A 24710-nucleotide genomic window follows, 5' to 3' on the forward strand; every position below is an offset into this window, starting at 1 on the left:
GGGTCCTTCACCTCCCAGGGAGTGGTCACCACAGAGAAGACTAGATGACAGCAGGAGAGACAGCAGCCATGTTGTGGAAAGTGGTGCACATATCATGTAGCATGGACTCCTGGAACTCTGACCGGGATGGCCTGCTGTAACATAGGCTGACAGGTCATGGGGCAGAGGGAATAGAAGCTTGGAGATCCCCTGCTCACCCTGAGTTGTCTGACAGAGGGAATGGAGTCACAGAAAACTGGGGAGAAGGGTGAAGGCATAAAGATGGGACCCATGTAACAAACCGAACACCCAAGAATTCCTCTCTTTCTTTCTTTCTTTCTTTCTTTCTTTCTTTCTTTCTTTCTTTTTTTTTTTAGATTTATTTATTTTATGTATGTGAGTACACTGTCGCTGTCTTCAGACACACCAGAAGAGGGCATCGGATCCCATTACAGATGGTTGTGAGCCGCCATGTGGTTGCTGGGATTTGAACTCAGGAACTCTGGAAGAGCAGTCTGTGCTCTTAACCACTGAGCCACCTCTCTAGCCCGCAGCACATTCCTGTAACAATGATGGCTGGAGGATTCTCAGGGAGAAGTACTACATCTGCCTCCCATGAAGATGCCAGTGCCTATGAGTGTTGGGGTAGAAATCTCAGCTTGCATCTGGACAAACCACACCAGGCCAATGAAAGAATGAGACAAGGGAGAGGGGAGAGGGGGGGAGGGGGAGAGAGGGAGGGGGAGAGAAGGAGGGAGGGAGGACAGGACAGGGGAGGGGAGGGGAGGAGAGGGGAGAGGTGAGGAGAGGAGAGGAGAGAGAAGAGAAAGAGAAGAGGAGAAGAGAAGAGAAGAGAAGAGAAGAGAAGAGAAGAGAAGAGAAGAGAAGAGAAGAGAAGAGAAGAGAAGAGAAGAGAAGAGTAGAGGCCGGCCATGAGCATGTGGAGTGAAGCGGGTAGGGGAATGGGGAAGAAGGGGAGAGCAAGAGAGCATGAGCAAGAGAGGGAGGAAGGGGGCAAGCAGCCCCTTTTATAATGTCAGGCATACCTGTGGGGTGGAGCATGCCTGGCTGTTGCCAGGTAACTGTGGGGCGGAGCATACCTGGCTGTTGCCAGGTAACTGTGGGGGTGGAGCTTAGACAGAATGCTAACAATGAGTCTTTGTATCCCAGGTGCTTTATCCGAATCTGCCCTGGTCCTGGCTCTGTTCCACCTCTTCCTCTTTTTTCCTTGGTGATCTATGCAGTCTGGGGTGTCTCAACCCCATGCCGAGGTACTCAGTCTACCTGAATAGAACCTGGATCTCCCTATAGTCTGGGAAGGCAGTGGTCCGTCGTCGCAAAAGCAACCAGGGCGAGCTGTTGCCTACCGAGGATGCCAGCACCAGAGGCAGGGCCGTGGACCCAGCGATGCCATTTCAGGTACAGATTCGGTTACAGACTCAAGATCTTCCATCCCTCTGGGCCACAGTGCCCTTGAGCGGAAGGGAGGGGGTTGGATCAGTCTCTCGAGCTCTACTATGGAGAATTCAGAACAGGAAGGGTTAAGAGAGGGGCCTAGCCTGTGTGACCATTAGGCCATTGTCAGTCATGGGACCCTGAAAATTCCAGACCAAGTTGAGGAGCATGAGCTATGAAGACATGATTTGATCTTAACATCTGAGCCTCGTATTCCTCAGTGAAATGAAGGATCAACAGTACCTGCCCAGGAGCATTGTGGGTATGAAACATTTCGGGGCATGATGGATGCGCACAGGGGACTCATAGAGGGTGCCCTGGCCTCTGCTGTCTCTACAGAAAGCAAAGCTCTGGTCACCCCTGTGAGCCATTTCCCAAGTACCCTGTCAGGTTCTGAGTCAACCTGCAGAAGCGTGGCGCTGTCCCGAACGTGGTGGAAAGAGAAATGTGGCTCCAGACAAGGTCCCCATTCCTCAGCCCTGATTCTTTCCTGGGGCAGAAATGGAAGGGATCCATGACTGGTGACTGTGGGGCGGAACATATATGGCTGTTGCCAGGTAACTGTGAGGGTGGAGCTTAGACAGAAGGCTAACAATGAAACTCTGTACCCGAGTCCAACATGCTTTATCTGCATCTGCCCCGGCTCCTGGCTCTGTTCCACCTCTTCCTCTTTTTTCCTTGGTGATCTATGCAGTCTGGGGTCTCTCAACCCCATGCCGAGGTACTCAGTCTACTTGAGCAGAACCTGGCTCTCCCTGTAGCCTGGGAAGGAGCAATAACACTGGATCGGAAGCAAGCAGGGTAGCGCCTGTGTTGTCCTCTGGATGCTGTGGCTCCGAGGAGACTCAGAGCCACGTTTCCCACACCCAGGTATAAGAGGCTGGATCCATCAATTTCCTAGTCTCTGTGACCACGATACTGAGGGGACAGTTTAAGGAAGGAAATAGATCTTTGCTCATGGTTTTAGGGGCATCAGTTCATTGTGGCCGAGGGGGATCCGCAGCATGGAACAGCTTACGTCATTGTGGCAAAGAAGAGGAGGAGGAGGCAGGGAAGCCATACTCTCACCAGGGACCTACTTCCTGGGCCCAGCTATCTCTTCCCTTCTAAACTTTCTAAAACCTCCCAAAATAGCACAAGCAACTGGTGACCAAAAATTGAAAACACAAGCCAGTAGGGGACATTTAGCTTCCAAAGGACAGTAAAATCTGTCCCTTGAACATTCTGGTTTCATTGCATTGCCTGCCAACAACCTTTCTCCTGAAATGTATGCACACACACTGTGCAGGATTGTCTGAACCTGTAGGAATGGCCAGCACCAGAGCGTCTGTGGAAAGGGCTCTCACGCCGATGCCCAGGTTGTCAGAAGTGAATGGCGCTTCAAAGCGGCCCCAGGGTGCTCTTCTCTTTGACCCGTGGCATTCTGATGTCCTCCATGGATGCTTTCTGCTCCGTTCAATATCAATCCATCTGCGGAGGTTGGATCATTACAGGGTGGCTGTGCTGGACGCTGGGAAGGAACCGGGGGTAGACGTTGGTATTGGAAGCTGGACTGGCCTGCAGAGTGGGGAGGGCGTAGGATGCAGGCTCCGTCCCTTCCCGCTGAGGATGGAGAAAGGATACCCTTTCCTGCTAGGAAAACAAACTTCAGTCTGACACTTTCCAGCCAGCCAGTCACCAAGGAGAGGGTAGTCAGGTGGCACGAGAAGGGGAGGAGACTCTGGGACAAACAGGAAGACCAAATGCTGGGCAGTGACACAGACAGTGTCCGTCGGGTCAAGAACATACTGCTTTTATCTTGTGCTGTGGACCCTCAGCTGAGTGCAGTTGGGAGCGGCTCCCCTTTGTGGTTGCTGTGAGTCAGAGGCAACTGGGTCTGTGCTGGGTGCTGGGCTCATGGCTGAAGTACTCATGCACATCTGAGTCTGAGCACACATAGGCATGCCTTGTACACGGTATGTTCCTACAATTGTGTGAATCTCAGATAGCTGGGATGAACTTAGGGACCGTAGGCAGGTCCCAGTGGGCACTGCCCCATCTTACTCTCTCACTAACCCAGGACACTGTCCCAAGCCTTGGCTTTATTTCACAGAGGGAACAGTGAAGTGGGAGAAAGGTCACATGATTCACCCAGAGTCCTTTGGGTTTCTATTGCTGTAGTAAAACACCATGGCCAAAAGCACGTTGGGAAAGGAAGGGTTTATTCAGCTTACACTTGCATATTGTGGTCCATTATTAAAGGAAGTCAGGGCAGGAACTCAAATAGCGCAGGAACCTGGAGGCAGGAGCTGATGCAGAGGCCATGGAGGGACGCTGCTTATTGGCTTGCTCTTCATGGCTTGCTCAGACTGCTTTCTTATAGAACCCAGGGTCACCAGCCTACAATGACACCATCCGCAATGGGTTGGGCCCTCCTTCATCAACAATCAGTTGTTTATATTAATTGTTCATTAATTAATCACAATATAATTATTACATTAATTAACAATTGATTAATTATTAAGAAAGTGTCCTACCACCAGATATTATGACTGCATTTTCTCTCAGTTGAGGTCCCCTCCTCTCCAATGTCACTGGCTCGTGTTGAATCGACATAAAGCTATCCAGCACAAGGGTAGGTGGCAGAAGGTAGACTTGAACTCAGGGTAGCTTGAGTCCAAAATCCTAAACCCTCAGCTGCTGTGTGTCCCAACTCCAAGTGGTCAAGTCTCCATCAAAGAAAGATTGTCCTGCTTTGCAGGTGTGTTTCTAATTTACCTCTGCAAAAATCAGGACAGACTTTTAGGAGTGACAAAGGGAGTGAGGGCGAGGCCTTGAGAGTGCCTGGTGCTGTGTGTTAGTTGACATCTGTGGGATGATGTCATACAGGTGAGGCGGGTACAAGACAGAATGAGACCTGTCATTGGACGAGAAGGAAGGATGGGCAGGAGAAAAGTTTGAGGGAAGAGGAGGAGACTGGAATGGAAAGGAGGAAGAGACAGGAGGAGACTGCAAAGTAACTGCAGGGAGAACATGGAGGCAGATGTTAAGATTCCACACTGTGCCTTTACAGGTTGTTATGAATGTTCTTAAGGGATGGATGTGTACAGGGCTTTGTATGTTTAGGTGGGCAATTATATCTTATCAATTCGATTAGAGGTTATTGGGTTGTGCATTCTTTCTTGTGGCAATTTGACTTTGGGAGAATGTGTGTCAGCAGAGACACTGGGCTGCCATGGAGTTGGGATGTGTGTTTCTGGCAAGATATCTACCAGGTATCTCGGGGCACTGCGGTGCCAGATCTAGAGGGGGGGTAAAAGAAAACCACTTTTTATAATTTTACAACAACAGACATCAATATCTCCAGAAGATGAGACATTCTGGGACCTTTCATGAAAATTGTTATTTTTTTTTAAGCTGTCCATTTAGTTTAGATGTGGAAAAGTCTTGAGGCTCCACTCTAAATGCGCCCCCAAACTTTCAAGCAACAATAGGAACATCTTGGCACAGATGTTGAGACTGAGGGTGCGCGTTCCACAATTATCTAACCAATTTGAATTGGTCAAGCATTGGGCCTCCCCGTGTGCACCTTCACCTGCTGTGAACGGGCAGGGTCCTAGGCATTGGTGATACAGAGGTAAACACTTATGGTTTCTCTTGTTATTGAGTTCACAGTCCAGGGACACAAATCCAGGGTTAAAAAGAAGTGATACGGATTCCCTAGATGTTTAGGGTATTCCCACACCGTAATGGTACTGAGAACCGGGCGTGGGCCTGTGGGATTTAAGGAAAAACACATACTCGGGTCATTCGTGTTACGAGAATGCCAAAGCTTTACTGAGGTTCACAGAATATATAATACCCCACGTTCGGGGTTGGGGATTTAGCTCAGCGGTAGAGAGCTTTCCTAGCAAGCACAAGGCCCTGGGTTCGGTCCCCAGCTCCGGAAAAAAAGAAAAGAAAAAAAAATACCCCAAGTTCACCAGGTGGAGATTTCCAGGAAGCACAGCGGAAAAACAAGTTCATGCCCTCAGGAGAAAAACAGGAATGGAAAAACAGGAACTGACTTAATGGTGTTACCACCCAGGTGTTAGCTCCCAGGTGCCACCTCCCAGGTGCCACTGCCCAGGTGCCAAACAGAAAGGTCCTAGATGTTCCTTTGTTAAGAACAAAAGCTTCCACATGCATCAGCAAGGCTCAGCAGGGGGCAAACACTGAGGGGGGGGGGTCCCACAGGGTATGTGTCACCATAGATGCTGGAGATGCTAGGGCACCACACATCATCACAGATACCTGAGATTCTTCAGCATCACTGAATGCATAGATGCTCAGGTGCTGGGTCAGCACTAAGCATTAGAGACATCTGAGATTCTGGGGTACCACTCTTCACTGCTGACGCCTGGAGTGCTGGAGTTTTGCTCAACACTAAAAATAACATGAGATGCTGGGGTTGCACACAGCCCTCCCCTTACCTGAGACACTGTGTACAGTGTTCAGCATCCTGGATGCCTCATGCTGGGATGGTGCACAGCATCTTGGATGTCAGGAAGCTGGGACTTTTGGATGGAGAACCGCAGGACCCTCTTGAACCATGAACCTTTCTCATGGAGCCTAGCTTGAATAACTGGGCTGGAACTAACCTCGTCTGATATCTTGCTACTCAGAGACAGAGGTGGTGGGATCACGGCCTACCACCTGGCGGCTGGATGATTGACTATGTGGGCTGTGACCCAGACAGGCTGACTTGCCCGTGGCTCACGTCCAGCCTGCCAGTCAGAGCAGGACCCAGCCTGTGATCTTGAACGGCTCACATCCACGGCCATGACAGGGTTCTGTGCAGGAATGAAGGGTGAGCAGCTTGCAGACAGCTCTGCTGAACTGCATGCTGGGGGCACTGAGCCGCGGGCCGGCTGCAGAGTTCATGGTCAAGATTTCAGACAAATAGCTGGTTAGCTCTCCCGTGGCCCTGTGGGGATGAGGGAGGCACCAAGCTTGACAGTATAAAAGATCCAGGTGCGGGCAAGCACAGGGCTGTGAGAAGGTGTCACTTTCTATATATGTAAAGAAGAGTAATTGGGGACAGGGGTGTCTTGGGATAACTCTGCCTTTTAAGGTCAGCCTTGCAACAGTGACCTCAGCTTTACAAGACAAGGAGGGGATGGCTAGTTACCTTTTCCCAGAGACCATTTGTAGGAAGAAGCCTCTACAGGTCAGAGTCTAGGAGAAAGGAGTGATGGGGTGGGGGAGGGGCTGCAGAAAGCCCCGAGGGAGAACAATGCAGGTAGAGTTAAATGAATTGGTGGTACATGGACACCCCCATCTTAGACGTGGCTTAGGGATCTGGCCTTGATTTTTCCTGTATTATCCGTCAGTGACAGCTGTGCTGTGGCCGAGAAGCTCCGTTCCGTCCCGCAGAGGGATGCTTTAGCCAGTGCTGGTGAATCCTCACTATGGGGTTGCCTGGATTTAGGCACACCACAGAAACACAGGGAAGCACACCCCACCCCGTGTGTCTGTGAGGGAGTTTCCAGAGAGGTTTAACTGAGAAGGAAAGACTGCCCCCGAGTTTGGGTGACACCATTTTTATGGTGTCTAGAATCAATTCAGTCAAGGACAACATTCATTGCCCTCTGCTTCCTGACAATGGGCACCATGGGATCAGTTGCAGCGTGTTCTCGCCTCCATGACTTACCATGACGAACGTGCTCTTGGGCCGTGAACCTGTTTAAATCTTAGGAAAACAGCCAACACAGCAGTCTTCCTCTACCGGCTTCCTGGTCTCGGCTGTCAAGGAAATGGCGTATTGGCAGACACACACACACTTCGTGAGGCCTTTCTGCTCCCGTGGACTTCCCTGGAGAAGTGGCCTCTTTCTCCGTGCGTTTTATTCGACAAATATTTACATTTCTGGTTCCTGTACCTGGGCCATGTTCCAGAAGCCGGGGAAGCCGAGAAGCTGCCAGCGACATCCCTGGTTTATGTTGCTTCTTTCTTTCGGGGGGTGGTGCAGTCTCCTCACAGACAGGGAGACAGATGTTTATGTGAAAATGAAACAGGGTGCCTCGGTGGTGAGTAGAAGCCAGGGGCTGCTCCTCGAGGTGGGGAGAATTGAGTTGTTCCGTGGATAGCAAGGGGAAGAAAAACCCCTTAATAACTGGATGAGGACGATCAGGTTGGGAGTATGCCAGGTAGAGAGGAGTCCTTGGAAGTACTGACTCAGAGCTGACCATGGTGTAGATCTTTCCCTACGAGGACAGAGAAGCAGAATACAGAGCCCAGGAAAGAGGCAGGGCCAGTCCTGTGGGCACTTGAGTCAGCTGAGGAACTTAAAACTCAGGACAGAGAAAGCTCTGGAGGGCAGAATCCACCCCCACGGGAAAGGGGAGCTGGCTTCCTGGGATCGAGGTGGACTCTGGAATGATATGGAACCAGGATCCACCCTCTGCGCATACCCTACCATCTGATGGTTTCATCCCGAACTCCACCTTTGACCTTACTTTGACTGTGTCTGACTAGAAAACAATTTGAGAAAGGATTTGTCTTGTTTTATGATATTGGTCTTGGGTTGAGCCAGGAAGGCAGAGAGGCTCTGCCTGTAGTAGCTGGGAGTTGGAGTGGGGGTGGGGGTATTGACGTGACAGGGTGCGGAAGTGTTTGGCTTCTCAAGACGACAGGCCAGAAAGCAAAGTACAGAGCCATGCCAAACAGGGCAGGTACCAATCACCTTTGAAGGCCCTCCCCTACCTATGAAAGTTTCTATGACCTCCAAAAACCCAGGAGGAAAAGGATCCAAACCATAGTCTGTGGGACATTTTGGATCCAAACCATACTGCTGTCTTCTGTTTCTCGTCTCTCCCTGGCCACACTGTTGGCTTTTCACGTCTTGGATACTAGTTGCAACAGTGTAGCCAGACAATATCCATCTTGTCTCAGAACCTTCCCGTAGCTTCCATCAAGTCTTTCAGTAGCCTGCAGGGATAGTGTTGCGGGTCCCCTATACAGTCCCTCTACCCTTCAATCCCCATGGCCATCCAGGGGGTGGGTAGAACACTGGTTCAGTCTACTTTCCTCATACTCCCACCCTTGACCCCCGCCCCCAGGATTTCCCCGTAGCTGCTATTCTTCATAGCTATTTTCTTCATAGCTGTTACCACCTTTTTAATGGCCTGTGCTGAAGTACAGTAGGGTAGCCTCTATTCAGGGCCTTCAGTGGGCGAGCCATGATGGGGTCTTGTAGGGAGAATCAAGACTGAGCTGGACTCTAGTCATAGCTCATGCAGTGAGAATTCCCACCAGAGCTGTAGGATTGGTGTATAGGGTCGCCAAGAGGAGGTGCCAGGGCCACTAAGCCCACAGGGTTCCTGCTGAAGGCAGATCTAGGGGTGAAGAGAAAGAGGCACTCCATTAGATAGAATAATATGCTCCAGTTTACGCCCACCTCATAAGTCACTCTTTGGGGGGGCCCATGATGAAGTGGCTATGAAAAGGGGTGAAGGTCCCCTCTGCTGGGCCCAGGGCAGGTAGGAATTGCTGCTCAGATGGCATCAGGCCAGGGAGCCCAGAGACAGGCAGAGTGGGTGATAATTAATTGTCTTGCTATGGTTGGCTGGAAAGGCCTGGTCCTCATAGAGATGTGTCTGGGGGCAAAGTATCTGACCAGCCATCTGAAGACTGTTAGCCACAAATCCTATGCTTCAGGGAGTCTCCATGTTGTGAGCCATGTTGAAGGCGTCCTCTGTGCATGAATGAGGCCCAGAGTTGAGCTGGGGGAGTTTCATCGTGTTTCCTGCGGAACGGACTATGGCTCCCTTCCACACTCAATTCGCAGCTATCTTTCGATTTTCTTCTATAGACTGCATTTTCACTGTGATTTCTCCCTGGTCCTCCTGACCTAATTTCAATTTACTTTGCGGGATTTTCTTATTTTCTCCAGTCTCTGACTCTGATACATGAGGCTGTTTTATCACAGGGCGATTTTAATCTTCATGCAGAGACTTTCCGTGAATTCCCATTTTCTGGGTTTCCTTTGAGTTTCAGCCAGGGCCTGTGTGAGGCGCCTGGACTCCACTGGCTCTTTGTTGAATTATTCAAGCTTCTTCTTTGGTATTCTCTTTGTGTTGGTTCATGAGCTTTCTTGCCAGAGGGAAAACTTGTGTGGTGAGATGACGGCCTACTGAGTGTCAGGTACAGATGGCATTGTGGGAAGAAGCTGAGTGTGTACAGGTTTGCCCAAGGGGAGCCACTGTCAGCAGGGCTGCAGAACACTCAGAGGATCTAAGACACAGATACAAACACCGTAGGCAATAGTTGCCTGGATGTATTGAAGGGAGAGTCCTAAACAGACAGGCAGCAGTGAGCCCATGGATTTCTCAGTGTAGTGGAGACTCCAACAGTATTGACACTCCATTCACCAAGCCAACAAGATTTTGCTAGATACTGTTCTCTGTACTGGGAAAATGGCGAGGGAGCCAAACAGTGATCCATATACCTTCTATCCATTAATCCACTCTTCCATATGTCTACCCATGGTTCCTCTATCCTACTATGTAAATATGTATGTATGTATGTATGTATGTATCTGTATCTATGTATGTATCTATATATCTATGCACCCATGTATGTATGTATCTATATATCTATGTATGAATCTATATGTATCTATGTACTAGGTATGCATGTATGTATCTGTATCTATGTATGTATCTATATGTGTCTATGTATCTAGCTGTGCATGTATGTATCTGTATCTATGTATGTATCTATATGTATCTATCTATGTATCTATGCACCTATGTATGTATCTGTGTGTATCTATGTATATATGTACCTATATGTGTCTATGTATCTAGCTGTGCATGTATGTATTTGTATCTATGTATGTATCTATGTATCTATGCACCTATGTATGTATCTATATGTATGTATCTATGTATGTATCTATGTATGTATCTATGCACCTATGTATGTATGTATCTGTATCTATGTATGTATCTATATGTATCGATGCACCTATGTATGTATGTATCTGAGTATCTATGTATATATGTATGTATCTATATGTATCTATCTATGTATCTATCTATGCTATGCATATATGTATGTATCTGTATCTATGTATGTATCTATATGTACCTGTGCACCTATGTATGTATGTATCTGTGTATCTATGTATATATGTATGTATGTATCTATATGTATCTATCTATGTATCTATCTATGCACTTATGTATGTATGTATGTATGTATGTATGTATCCATCTATCTACCCATTCATCTATCCACCTATCTACCACAGTCTTAGTTACATTTATGTTAACACAACAAAATACCATGTCTAAGGCAATTTATAGAGAAAGTATTTAATTTGGGGGCTAACAGTTCCAGAGGGTTAGTTCACGACTGTCATGCCAAAGAACATAGCATCAGGCGAGTAGGCATGGTGCTAAGGCAGGAGCTAAGTGCATATGTTCCTACTCACAAGTTGGATGCAGAAAAGGAGAGAGAGGGAAGGAGGAAAATAGAGAGAAGGAGGGAGAGACTGAGGTACTGAAATGGCATGGGCTTTTGAAACCTCTGAGCCCATCCCCATCGACACATCAACTACAACAAGGCCACATCCCCTGATTCTTTCCAAATAATTCCACTAGGTAGGAGCCAAGCATCCCCATCTATGAGCCTCTGAAGGTCATTTTCATTCGGACCTTGACAGCCACTCATCATTCACCTACCTACTTACTCATCCACACAGCTTCCACATACCAACTTTTCATCCATCTATCCAATAGACCATTCCATCCATCCATCCATCCATCCATCCATCCATCCATCCATCCACCTGTTAATCCATCAATTCACCCATCTATCCAACTGACCCATCTGTCCATCCATCCTTCCTTCATCCATCCATCCATCCATTAGTCCACCCACCTTTCAGTTCATCCACCCATCATCCACCCACCTTTCAGTTCATCCACCCATCATCCACCCACCTTTCAGTTCATCCACCCATCATCCACCCACCTTTCAGTTCATCCACCCATCATACACTCATCTACTCATCCACACTGTACCTTCACACCACATACCTATCTACCAATCTATCATTCACCATCAATACTCTCCTTCATTCATCCACTTAACTACCAAGTAGGCCATCCGACCTCCCCATCTGTCCATTTACCATGTACTTATCACCTACTCATCCCCCATCCATTTACCCACCCCCATCCATTTACCCACCCACATAACCCATCCACCCATGCACCGTTTAGTATACATTTATCCATCAACCCATCCATCCACCTTTCCATCTAGTCACCCATCCATCCATCTCTCCATTTATCTACTATCCCATCCACACACTACCCATCCATCTATACACCCTATTCATGCATGCATTTATCTATCCATGTCTATCTACTTCTCTTCTCTCCATCCTTCTACACGTCATTATCCATCCATCTGTCCAGTCATCCATCTACTACCTTAATGCTATACATTCTTCCAAGAGACCTGGTTGCAGTTGGAAAATAAAAGAGCCTGAATTTTTATGAGTGATATAGGCGAGATTAGCTTGAAACAAACAAATGAACAGTCAAACAAACAAAACCCAGTATGATGTCCAAAGGACTGGGGGTCTCCCCCAAAAAACGAAAGTGGTTATAAATGGCGATGACAGCTATAGGAAGTAAAATAGAATTATGGAATGTAGAGGTATAGGATGTAGAGTAGGATGGCAGATGGTTTCCCCAATAAAATCCCTACCTTCACCCGGAGTATGTAGGGTCTTTAAGTGCATGCAGGGGACAGAACTCATCCCATGGGGATGTGTGCTATGCATGGGTTTGGGCGCTTAAGGACGAGCACTGATGTCTGTCACTCAAAAGCAGGGGACTCACCAGCTGGTGTTTTCCGTCCTCTAGGACAAAGACTGCATGACTCAGAGTGCTGGCCAGCAGTCAGCTAGCCTGAAGGACAATCTAAGCCAGCCTCCATTTTCCTTTTCTTGGCTGTGCAAATCGATAAAGGATTAGACTCAGCTCTTGTCGTTGACATTGATTGATTTTAGAATTTCAAAGGATGTTAATTTTAAGATGGCAGCATTTGGGGACATTTCATTATCTCCCATTAGAACATGGAGAGCATCAAGTATTTTAATCTGGGGGACTGAATTATTTAGGGTCTGGCGTTGACGTGCCTAATAAAATACGCTTCCTCTTTCTTTGGGGGTTCCATATCTGGCTATGGAAATTATTCATTAACACAGAGCGAGAGAGAGTGCCCTTCTATTAGGGCCATTAAAGTGTTCTATTACTGATGATCTATAAAGGGAAAAAACACCGATCAGATTCTACCAGGCACATAGGAACACTGGGAATATCATTAATTTTAATGATCTGGTTCAAAATCGCAAAGCCATTAAAATAAAACTTCAAGTTTGGGGGAGGGGTGCAAAGGAAATTATACTCTAAATGATTGGTAACGAGTGGGAAATATTTAAATCATGCTAAATTGACCTTAAAGTCTTGCCTAATACTCTCATCAGGCACACATTATTTTGGTTCATTTCATGTTGTCCCAGCCTGGCCAGGCCTCTTTCCTCTGTGAGAATCAAACTCCTTAGAACAGGACATGGTTGATTTGTTTTCATTTTGGCTCATGCTCTGTGGTCTGCTGGCTCACAGAGACCTGGGAATGTGCAAGGTGGAGGGACTGTCTTAGGGTTTCTATTGCTATAAAGAGACACCCTGACCAAGGCAACTCTTACAAAGGACAGCATTAATTGGGCTGGCTCACTGGTTCTGAGATCCAGTCCATTATCATCAGGGCAGCAAGCATGACAGCATCTATGCAGACATGAACTGAGAGCCCTATGTCTTACTCCAAAGTCAAACAGGAGAAAACTGGCTCCCACATGGCTAGGAGGGTCTCAAAGCCCACCCACACAGTAGCACACCTACTCCAACAAGGCCACACCTCCTAATAGTGCCACTCCTTGAGCCAAGCATATTGAAACCACCACACTCCACTCCTTGGTCCCCATAGGCTTGTTCAAACACACAAGTCTATGGGGGGGCATACCTAAACATAGCATAATGCAAAATACATTTAGTTCAATTTCCAAAGTCCCCCATAATCTATAACAGTCTCAACAATGTTAAAAGTCCAACCTTCAAAGTCTTTTCTGAGATTGATTCATTCACATATCTGTACTCTCCTATAAAGTCAAAATCAAAAAGCAGATCACATACCTTAAACATCATAGGATATACATCACCATTCCAAAACATCATACTGAGGAAATTCTAAACCAAATAAGACCAAAACCCAGCTGGGCAGACTCCAAACTCTGTATCTCCACGTCTGATGTCAAAGCGGCCTTCAGATCTCCAACTCCTTTCGTCTTTGTTGACTACAACAAACTTCTTTCTCCTGGGCTGGTTCCACTCCCTGTTAGCAGCCTTCCTTAGCTGCTATGGCTCTGGCATATCTAACATCTTGGGGTCTGCAAGGCAACTTCAGCATTACAACTTCTTGTTCCAATGTCTGTGATCCACACACAATCTTCTGGGCTTGGGTCACTTCTCCAGCTCTGCCCATTGTAGGACTGCAGGCTCTGGTTGACTCCATTCCACTGTTACTGCTGCTCTTGGTGATCATCTCCAATATGCTGGGGTCTTCTGCTGCAACTAGGCTCCACCAAGAGCCTCTCATAGGCTCTCTTCTTGGTGTCAGGCCTCAACTTCTTTGTATGACCCCTTCAGTCCTGGGTCATCAACTGTAACTAAGGCTGCACCTTCCCCAATGGTCTTCCATGGCCTCTCACAGTGCCAAGCCTCAGCTGTTCTCTGTGATCCTTTCATACCTTCAAAGTCACCTGGGTGACTCTTACACATTACTAAGGACAGCTGCAGTATGAGGTACGACCTTGGCCGTCTCTGGAACACAGCTTCTTTGTGCTCTCAGAAAACACTTCCCAGAAGATTTCACCTCAGTGATGCTGGTCTCTTCTTAATCGCCGCTAATTTCTTAGCTCCACCTAACCAGCATCAATTGTCCCAGTCGTCCCTTCTATTCTTGACTCTCAAGCCAGAGTTACATGGTGAGGCTGCCGAGTTTTGCTGCTTGCAGGGGCTGGAAATGGCCACCTTGTTCTCCAGCTTTCTGTTTTCCAACTCCTTCACTGCCTAAGCTTGGCTGTCCTGGAATTCGCTTTGTAGATTGACCTCAAACTCAGATCTGCATGGCTCTGTCTCCTGAATGCTGGGATTAAAGGTGTGAATCACCATGCCTAGATTTGAGCTTTTCCTTTACCTGGAACTTGCTCTGTATCAGGCTGGCCTTGAACTCAGAGGTCTGCTTGTCTCTGTCTCCCGGGACTAAAGGCATGTGCCACCATGCCTGGTCCTAAGCTTTTCATGGCCACTGTGCCTCAAGAGACTGTGTCCTCCATTTCCAAAATGTAAGTCATTCCAGATTAAAAGTCCAAGTGAAAAAAAATAACCAGATAACAATGCCTAGATAAAACTATTGCTTGGTCAACTGGAAACCCAAACAATAATCTTAGCTGGGTGGGATCTTGCACCGAGGTCACTGTTCTCTTAGTCTGTTTATCTCTTTGAACCAAGGTTTCAGCTCCATTCTACTTCTTGGTGACCCTTTATTCTTAGAAACATACATTTTGTACTTTTCCTTTCTAAGCTCGCTACGCTTGATCAAAGTCCCCTTCATGAGACTGAACCAGAAAACAACGTCTCTGCTGGGCTTTTATGAGACCTCCTTTGTCAGGGCAATTAATAAAAATCTCTGTGCCTTAGCCTCAGGTAGACTCTTCAGGCAAGGGCCAAAAGCAGCCACACTGTTCATCCACATACCGCAAAACAGTCTCTAGGCCGCACACTGGAATTCATCTCCACTGAAACCTCTTGGGCCATGTCTACACCGTTTAAATCACCCTCAGCAACAAAGTTTTCCACATTGCAACTAGGATGGCCCACTGAGTCCCGCTTAAAGCATTCCACTGCTTTCCAAAGTCTCAAAGTCCACATTCCTCCAAACAAAAGCAGGATCAGGCAATACCTCACAGCCATACCTCAGTGCGTGGTAGAGTTTTCATTGCTTATAAAGAGACACCATGATCAAGACAACTCTTATAAGGAGAACATTTCGTTGGGGCTGGCTTACAGGTTCAGAGGTTCAGTCCATTATCATCAAGGCAGGAACATGGCAGCATCCAGGCAGGCATGGTGCAGGAGGAGCTGAGAGTTCTCCATCTTCTTCCAAAGTCAAACAGGAGAAGACTGGCTCCTACATGGCTAGGAGGGTGTCAAAGCCCACCCACACAGTGACACACCCAACAAGGTGTGCCCCCTTCACAAGGCCACACCCCCTAATAGTGACACTCCTTGGGCCAAGCATATTCAAACCACCACAGGACCCCCAGCTTTTCACTAATTTAGAGACCTGTTCATAGAATAGCTTGACTCTGACTACTGCAGAGAGGGCTTGTGGAAGCCATAGTTTATATGACTCAGAATTTGAATGCTCCAGGCTACCTGGTATAGGGACACGTGGCTTCTCCTCCTTGGGCTCTGTGGTCAGGGAGATAGAAGGGCTGGAGAGTATATGGGGTGAGTTGTAATGACTCTTATGGAACAGAGGAGTCACCAAATTGTGGCTAAATGGATCAATCAAAGGGTGCAGGGATGGGAAATTAGAGGGGCCTGTGGCCTATGACCAATGTCACGGTGTCCAGAGCCCATCTTCTGGCCTCTAAAGGCATACGGATTGAGTAAAGAATAAACCAGACATCAAAGTCTGATGTGTTTCCAGCATGTGACCTTGGGTAGCCAGCTTTGTGGCTGAGCCTCTGTGCTTACTCCCTTTGTACCCTTTGGGACCGAGCTTAAATGTCATCTCCTCCAGGGGGCTCCTTTGTTTGCAGGAAGGAACTCTTCTCTCTTCCCCATCTACCTCTGTGGTCCTGCCCTGTAACTCAGGGGTAATTGTAACCATGGCTCATCCCTGACGTATCATCTGCCCCATGGTTAGCAGCTTCCTGTGAACAAAGGCTTCCCATTTTATATTTTTAAATTTCCTGGTCCCTAGTGTTCACCAACTTGTGTGGTTTCTAGTGTGTGTTCACCAGTGCTGAGGATACGGTAGGCACCTAAAACCACACTATGAGTGAACGCAGGTCGGGGAATGGGTGTGAGCACACCTTTGCTCACCTGTGGGGTCCTGAGCAGTCCCTGTCAAGGCTGATGTCCCGGCTGCCCTAGAATCCCAGGCAGCAGAGTTCCCAGCAGTGTTGACCTTGGATGCTCTCTCTGTTTCTATGATGCCATTCCTTCCTCTTAGAATTGTATTTGTCCTGTTGGCAGGTCACCATGGCAACCGCTCCTAAGTAAGCAGAGGATTCCCACTTAAACTGTGGCTAAGACACGGAGAAGTCAAGAGGCACAACGAGAGCCACCACAGCACATGTATGCATCCCACATGCAGTCACCAGACCCAGTCACTATTGTGGATGCCAAGAGGTGCAAGCTGACAGGAGCCTAATATAGCTGTCTTCTAAGAGGCTCTGCCAGAGCATGACAAATACAGAGGTGGATGCTCACAGCCAACCATTGGACTGAGAATGAGGTCACCAATGGAGGAGTTAGAGAAAGAACTGAAGGAACTGAGGGGGTTTGCAACCCCATAGAAAGAACAGTAATATCAACCAACCAGACCCCCAGAGCTCCCAGGGACTAAACCACCAACCCAAGAGTACACATGGAGGGACCCATGGCTCCAGCCACATATGTAGCAGAGGATGGCATTGTTGGGTATCAATGGGAGGAGAGGTCCTTGGTCCTGTGAAGGCTCCATGCCCCAATGTAGGGTAATGCTGGGGCAGGGAGGCAGGAGGGTAGGTAGGGAGGGAGTGGATGGGTGGGTGGGTGGGTAGGGGAGCACTCTCATGGAGGCAGGGCGTGGGAAGATGGGATAGGGGGTTTCTGGAGGGGAAACTGAGAAGGGAAATAACATTTGAAATGTAAATAAAGAAAATATCCAATAAAGGAAAAGAAAAAATATTAAAAAAAAAAAAGAACTGGAGTGTCAAGCTTTTCTCCAGCTACTCTGCCTTGCAGCCCAACGCACATGCTCCTCCAGTACTGGGGATTTTCCGTACACTTAAAATGGGCTAGCAACAATGAGAGGGATCAGGCAGACAGCTGGGAATGAAGATCTGGTTCAGACTGGCTTCATCGACCTGGATCCAACTTGGGGGCTTCTCATGCCAGGGTGCGGGGGTGGGGCAGGGCGGGGCGGGGCGGGGCGGGTGGGGGACTGTCATTGTCAGCATGTTTAAAACACAGTGTGTTGTTACGTTGTGGGAAAAGATTTCCAGGCAGCCATTATTCCAGTTCCAGGTGCACAATAAAGCTTTAGGTGCGATCCCATAAAGACTCCTATACAAAGAACCCATGAGGGCGGGTTCTATAGCGAAAGAACCTAGTGTGGTCTCTGACCAATAGCATAGAGGTCAGCAGAGAGTAGAATATGTATGGCATCTCCCCTAAGGGTAGGTTTAATTGGGAGTTTAAGATTAAGGTCTAGGGAGGGAGGAATCTGGAATGATCATTCTGGGTCATTGGGTGAGGTCAGCCTCCATGGCTAAAGGTGGATGAAGTCTTCCTCCAAAGATAGCAGAAAGGTCACCAGGTCACTAAGTACATCCACTCCCAGCCTTCTGGGAGGGAAAACAGGTCTGTTAGCTCTTCCTATGAGAAGAGGCCCCTTTGTCATGTCCGTGGGCACAAGAACCTTGGTGCCCCTCACACAGTAAGTTTCACAATCCGCTGTTTGGATTCAGCACATGGTCACTCTGTGTGGGATGATTTTTCTATGGGCTCTGAGGTTCCTCTCTGTGCTGCCTCTTGTGCATGGGTGCTATGCGTGTGACCCATGGCTTCTGGTGGAGGTATGTAGACTCTGTCAGTGTCCAGGGTACATGATCAGGGGTTAAGATTAGCAGTGTGTGGGGTGACATGTCTCTGTGTGACTCCAGCAGGGTTCCAGGCCACTCTAGCTCCATGCTGGGTGTCTCCCATGGTACCCCCATGGCAGTGAACATATAAAAACCCCAAGGCCTCTGGACCACCCTTAGCCAAGAACTAGTCAGTGCAAGCTATTGCAAGGGGGCAGGGCTTAGAACAGGTAAGTCTCCTAATGTGAGAACTGGCTTCAGTCAACCTGCTTGGACCTGGTGTTATTGGGAGGTGCTTTTAGATGGCCATTCTTGATCACCCGGCCTCTCGTTAACCCAGCTACTGGCCACCAATCTGTGAATAAGACCAGGGAACTCACCAAGCCCTCTCAGGATGGAAAGCACTTCCAGGCTTACCCATGAAGTAATGTTGGTACAAGCTAGCATACTCTGGGATGGTTTTATTATGCAGAACAACTGACTGATATATACCAGTTAGCTGAGCATGTACCAGGGGCCTAAAGAAGTCTGCCATCAGTGTAGGGCACATGATCTGCTGTGGTTTGAAGATGGCTTGGTCATTGTTATCAGTGTGTGGGACCAGCCCTTCTCCACTCTGGGTTTTCTTCTTCTTCTTTTCTTTCTTAAGATTCATTTATTTATTTCATGTATGCGAGTCGATCGCCGTCTTCAGACACACCAGAAGGGGGCATCGGATCCCATTCCAGATGGTTGCGAGCTACCGTGTGGTTGCTGGGAATAGAACTCAGGACCTCTGGAAGAGCAGCTGGTGCTCCTAACTGCTGACCCATCACTCCAGCCCCTGGGTTTGCATCTTATCACATGATCTCTGCTTGTATAAAGAGCTTCTGCCACTATGCCCTTCACTGTGGCAGGAATAGCAGGGGGAGACTTGACTGTGCTGTGCAGACATTAAGCCTCTACAACGGTGAGCTACACATAAACCTTTCTCTATAAACCATCCAGCCACCAGCGTTCTGCTACGACACCAGGAAATGGACTAACACGGAGGCCCAGGTGTAGTGTAAATCAATCCGGGACTCAACTGTGTCTGAGATTAACCCAGGTCACTAGATGTCTGCGTGAATTTCCTGAGGAGGAAAGAATAAAATTGGAGTCGAGACTTGGGAAGCCCCTTAGGAACAGCATTCTGGTGTCTCGGCTCAGCCTCGAGGATGGGGTGGGTCCAGCGGAAGTGAAAGTCATGGACGTTCTCTCAGCCCTTCACTCTGTTCCACCTCCAGGAGGTGGAAGACAGGAAGGCACAAGCCTTCCCTCAGACCTTTCAGCCAGACATGAATGATTCTTTAGAGAGACCTTGGTCATTATTGACTATAATTGTAACCGGATGAACTAGTTAACTGGACTTAAAACCAGATTTGAAAGACTGTGGTCGAGGGCGGTTAATTAAAAGATGGGCTGCGTCTCGTTCAGTAATTGACATGGAGAGCTATTTGCGGAAGGAAAATCAGTGATTTTCAATTAGTGTGGAATAAGAAATGGCTCATGTCAATTAATATTATATAATTACGAGTGTAGAGAGTGTGCTCAGTGGGGGGAGGGGCATGGAAGAGCCTTCTGCTACCCAGTGAGGGGCTCCCAAGAGTTGGGAGTCCCCATCACTCCGTCCATCAGGCTTGTCTGGGAACCTTGGACACTTCCAGATAACGCCAGAACACGGTGGTAGTTGGGGCAGGCTAGGCATGGAGCAGAGTGGCTGGGTCCCCTTTGGGGAGAGTTGAGGAGCCCTCTCATGAACACTGTCTGGGTGGGGCCCCGCAGCAGCCTAGATCAAATCTGGACGCCGTGAGATCGTTGCAACTTCCCTGGTAGGAAGCACGATGCTCAGAGCTTGATCTAGAGATGGATTGTGGCCCCCAGGAGCACAAGGTACAGAGGTAGCACCCAGAAACCTCAGTGGTTTGGAAGTTGGGAGTGACCTGATATTATTCACTCTGAATATATGTATGAGTATTTGTCTGTCTCTATCATCCATCTATCTATCTACATATCTCTACCTATCTATCTACCTGTCTGTCTGTCTATCTATCATCTATCTATCTATCTATCTATCTATCTATCTATCTATCTATCTATCTATCATCTATTATCCATTATCTATCTATTATCTATCTATCTATCTGGCTATCTAATCATCTGTCTGTCTATCTATCTATATCTATTTATCTATTATATCTGTCTATCATTTATCTGTCTACATATAATCTATCTATCATCTATTTATCTATCAATCATCTATCTATCTATTATCCATTATCTAGCTATCTGTCTATCTATTATCTATCTATCTATCTATCTACTATCTATCATCTATCTGGCTATCTATATCATCTGTCTATATCTATTTATTATATCTATCTATCACCTATCTGTCTATCTATCATCTGTCTATCTATCTACCTATCTATCATCTGTCTATCTATCATCTATCTATGTATCTATATCTATTTATCTATTATATCTATCTATCATCTATCTATCTATCATCTATCTGGCTAGCTATCATCTGTCTGTCTATCTATCTATCAATCATCTGTCTGTCTGTCTATGTACCTATCATCTGTCTGTCTGTCTGAATGTTTAGGTTATTATTTGGGCACTCACTTGTGTTTCTTTTCCCACTGACTAACACAGAAAAGCCTCTTACGAAGTCTGTGTTCAGTGGAGAGGTCCGTGTCTTGGAGCGTACAGAGCTGGGCTCTGGGGCCTCTTGCTTAGGGGTTTGCAGTCTTCCCAACCTCTAGACATAGCACCCAGGAACATTTCTGTGCCAGCATCCCTGCAGAGGATGGCAGGCCCAGACTGGACAGATGTGGAGTGGTGCTGGTATCCTCAGGAAAGTGATGGAGGCTTCACACGGGTGGGAGAAACATCTGAGCTTGCTGGAATCCTTCACGTGAAAAATGCCCCAGCTAGTGTTTCCAAAACACGCACACATCCTGGGACTGGTGAAGGGCTCCGGGGTCCTGGCTGGCTCATTCTCAAAGCCCTGCATCCCCAGGCCAGAGTGGCTCTACTCGGCAGGAACTGGGGATTGTAAACCCCTCCCACGACCCCACCCCCGCACAGTCACCTGCATTGTGTCTTTCCACACAACTCTCTTCTTCTTGGCACAGTAGGTGCCAGAATCGTAGTGGGGGGGGGGGGTGTCTCCGCAGTTCAGAACTGACTTGGTGAGATCCCTTAGACCACAGCACCCCCGCTGGGGGTGGCGAGGAGCGATGGGTACCCAGTTTCTCTGGCGGAGCACCCCGCTTCCTGGCTGGAGCTGGCCAGGTGCACGCATCCTGCTGAGCCTCTGTCAAACGCCCTTCATGCATCCCACTGTTCTGCGGATCCGTTTCACCAGGCAGATTGCCTGAAACCAGGGCTGTTCACAATAAGGGGCTTTTATTTATTTTGGGGAGAAATACTGACATTTCCTAAAATAGTGGTCTTTTATTCAATTGGCAGTAAATTCGGGAGCTGTTAAACACGATTTGTGCCCAGTGGGTGGCAGCTAGGGACAGAGCTTTTTGTCTGCCTGCGTGCTGAGGGGCGGGGTGGGGGCGGGGGAGGGGGTGGGAGGTGGGGGAAGTGAGGGGGAGGGGGGCCTCTTTTCCACAAGTATTTTGGTCCTGAGCCCTCCTGTGGCTCAGGGGATGCTGGCTGCAGTGTTCCTCCGTCAGGCTGGGACTCACCGCTCTGCCACCGCACGTCTCGGTTTAATTTCCTTTTCTTTGAAAAGAAATATTCTCCGCTCATTTATCCACTTTTTCTTTTTTTTGGCAAGACGGGAGTCGCAGATGAAAGCAAACAAACAAAAGAGAGGGGGGGGGGGAACCCCAACCGAAAGCTGGGCTTCCTGTTTCTCAGGCAGAGCAGAGGACGCGAATCGGCTCAAACAGCAGGCAATGAATCAGGTTCCGCGGAGAGACTGTGTCTGAGCGGCTGTGGCGTTGGAAACCGCTAGAAAGTTCTTGGGAGAGAGGCGAGGAAGAAAATAACGCAGGATGGGGACTCTGCCTATATGTGAGCATGTGTGCTTATGTGCAACGTGGGCGTGTGCACGGGCGTGAATGTGTGTGCTTGTGCTGGGGGCCAAAGGTCAACTTGGATGTCTGCCTGGACTCTCCTCCAGACAGGGTTGTTCACTATTAACTAGGCTGGTTGGTCAGAAAAAGAAAACTCTGGGGGGATCCCCTGTCTCTTCCACTCTGGGCTAGGGTTACACATGCACTACCACGTGCATATTCATACATGTGCACAAACAGGCCTGCCCACCTCCCCATTTTTGTCCTCAGCAGGAGCTGAGAATCTGAACTCAGATTCCACTTTTACACCTGAACCACCTCCCTCACCCCCTGGAAAGGATGTCCTAAGGGAGGTCCACAGCACGCCTTCTGCAGTTGTTTCTGTTAAGTGGCTGCAGGGCAGGGTCAGCTCCATTCCTGTGATGACCCTCTTCCTGCACTGCCCCTCCCCGCAGCTGCAGAAGGGTGCATATGTCCAGTTGAAATACATGGCAATGACCAGAAGGGGACAGCACTTCCTTGTCACTCCCAAAGACCCTCTAGGGGTAGGAGGCTATGGTGTCTGCCAGCATCTCTGACCTGGTCTGCAGCAATCGCGTGGAAACCTTTACGGGAGACAAAATGAGCAGATACCTCTCTGTACAAAGCCACCTTTTAGCAGATGGCTAATTCTTTGTCTTGATGGCTCCTTTCTCAAGGCTCCATTAAATCCTTTGAAAAGGATAGAAGGAGGTAGTGTGGTCCTTCTGTTGATCTGTGTAACTGCAGCAGTGCTCTGGGGAGCATTGAGCTCTGGGGAGCACTAGGCTCTGGGGAGCACTGAGCTCTGGGGAGCACTGGGTTCTGGGGAGCACTGAGCTCTGGGAAGCACTGAGCTCTGGGGAACACTGAACTCTGGGGATACTCAGTAAGGAGAAGGCCATGGAAGGCAGTGGGCAGAGACAAGAAAACCAGTACAGAGGACTGATTTCCCTTCAGAGCCTGGCCAAGGTAGAGAGGGTCCTAGATTACGGCCTCCAGAGGAATGGCGAGCCTGCTGACACCTGATCCAATATTCTGCTGTTTCGGGTACCCAATGTAGTGTGTGTGTGTGTGTGTGTGTGTGTGTGTGTGTGTGTGTGTGTATGTGTGTGTGTGGTATGTGTGTGTGTATGGTGTGTGTATGTGTGTGTATGGTATGTGTATGTGTATGGTGTGTGTGTATGGTATGTGTGTGTGTGTGTATGATGTGTGTATTGTGTGTGTATGTGTGTGTGTACGGTGTGTGTGTATGGTGTGTATGTATGGTGTGTGTGTATGGTGTGTGGTGTGTGTGTGTGTATGTGTGTGTGTATGGTGTGTGTATGTGTGTGTATGTGTGTGTGTACGGTGTGTGTGTATGGTGTGTATGTATGGTGTGTGTATGTGTATTGTATGTGTATTGTGTGTGTACGGTGTGTGTGTATGGTGTGTATGTACGGTGTGTGTGTATGGTGTGTATGTACGGTGTGTGTGTATGGTGTGTATGTATGGTGTGTGTGTATGGTGTGTGTGTGTGTGTGTGTGTGTGTGTGTGTGTGTTTCTGTCTTTGTTAGAGCAGATGGAGGAATTTCATCCAGTGTCCACAACAAGCTTCTTATTCCATCCAGGTCTCTCCCATTCTCTTGCTCAGGGTTGAGGGAGAGACTTGAGGGAACAGTGTTCTTTGCCCTTCAGCTCCCAGCTCTCCAGCAGAGCCGAAAAGCCCTGCTCCAAAAGTTGCCCAGGCAGAGGTGTGTTCATCTCCCTGAGCCTTATTTAAGTCCTCCATCACCAGTGAACTAACTGTACAAGAGCTTCCAGCCGGCCCCCAAGCTCCCCATAGAGACCCTGAGCATGCTCACCATAACATCTGGCAGAGTCCTCCCAACTGGGATCCCAGTAGGATCTGTCCTCCCTGTTGACCCTGTGCTCCAGCCACGAAAGCCAGTTTTTTCTCTTTATGTTATGAATTCAAGACGCCTTCAAAAAGCCTAATACAATCATCCTGTTGGATTAGTACACGTGACTGATGCCGGTACCTGCTCTCCATCTCTGTGTCCACTTCCCAAAGGTTGCTGCCCCAGCCTCCTATCCCCATCCCCCTACCTCCACCCCTCCCATCTTGACCTTGATACTCAAAAGTACACACTTTTCTAAATACTACTTTTTGTTTGTTTTCCACTACTGTATGTATGTGTATCTATGTTATACATGTATGATGTATGACATTTGCATCTGTGGTATACATGTATTGTATGTGTCATGT

At 48.2% G+C, this 24710-nt stretch overlaps 3 long non-coding RNA genes across 6 annotated transcripts; 1 reads left to right on the forward strand and 2 right to left on the reverse strand.

The window, feature by feature from the left end:
• Positions 1-303: 303 nt before the first annotated feature.
• On the reverse strand, positions 304-2702 carry LOC134479052 (uncharacterized). The gene is made up of 2 exons (XR_010052026.1): positions 1026-2702; positions 304-610 (listed from the first exon to the last, which is right to left on the reverse strand). It is a non-coding gene; the product is annotated as an uncharacterized LOC134479052 (long non-coding RNA).
• Positions 1067-17039, forward strand: LOC134479051 (uncharacterized). Its single transcript, XR_010052025.1, has 2 exons — positions 1067-1398; positions 16797-17039. It is a non-coding gene; the product is annotated as an uncharacterized LOC134479051 (long non-coding RNA).
• LOC102549463 (uncharacterized) lies at positions 5223-16930 on the reverse strand. 4 transcript variants are annotated; one of them, XR_010052022.1, is made up of 8 exons: positions 16644-16930; positions 8568-8789; positions 8209-8382; positions 7334-7658; positions 7106-7197; positions 6054-6861; positions 5707-5838; positions 5223-5442 (listed from the first exon to the last, which is right to left on the reverse strand). It is a non-coding gene; the product is annotated as an uncharacterized LOC102549463 (long non-coding RNA). The 4 variants fall into 4 exon arrangements; XR_010052023.1 differs by having other exon boundaries at positions 7334-8382; positions 16634-16929; XR_010052024.1 differs by having other exon boundaries at positions 5223-5354; positions 7334-8382; positions 16644-16928.
• Positions 17040-24710: the final 7671 nt, after the last annotated feature.

This window comes from Rattus norvegicus, chromosome 5, assembly GCF_036323735.1.
Source record: "Rattus norvegicus strain BN/NHsdMcwi chromosome 5, GRCr8, whole genome shotgun sequence".
NCBI classification, from domain to species: domain Eukaryota; kingdom Metazoa; phylum Chordata; class Mammalia; order Rodentia; family Muridae; genus Rattus; species Rattus norvegicus.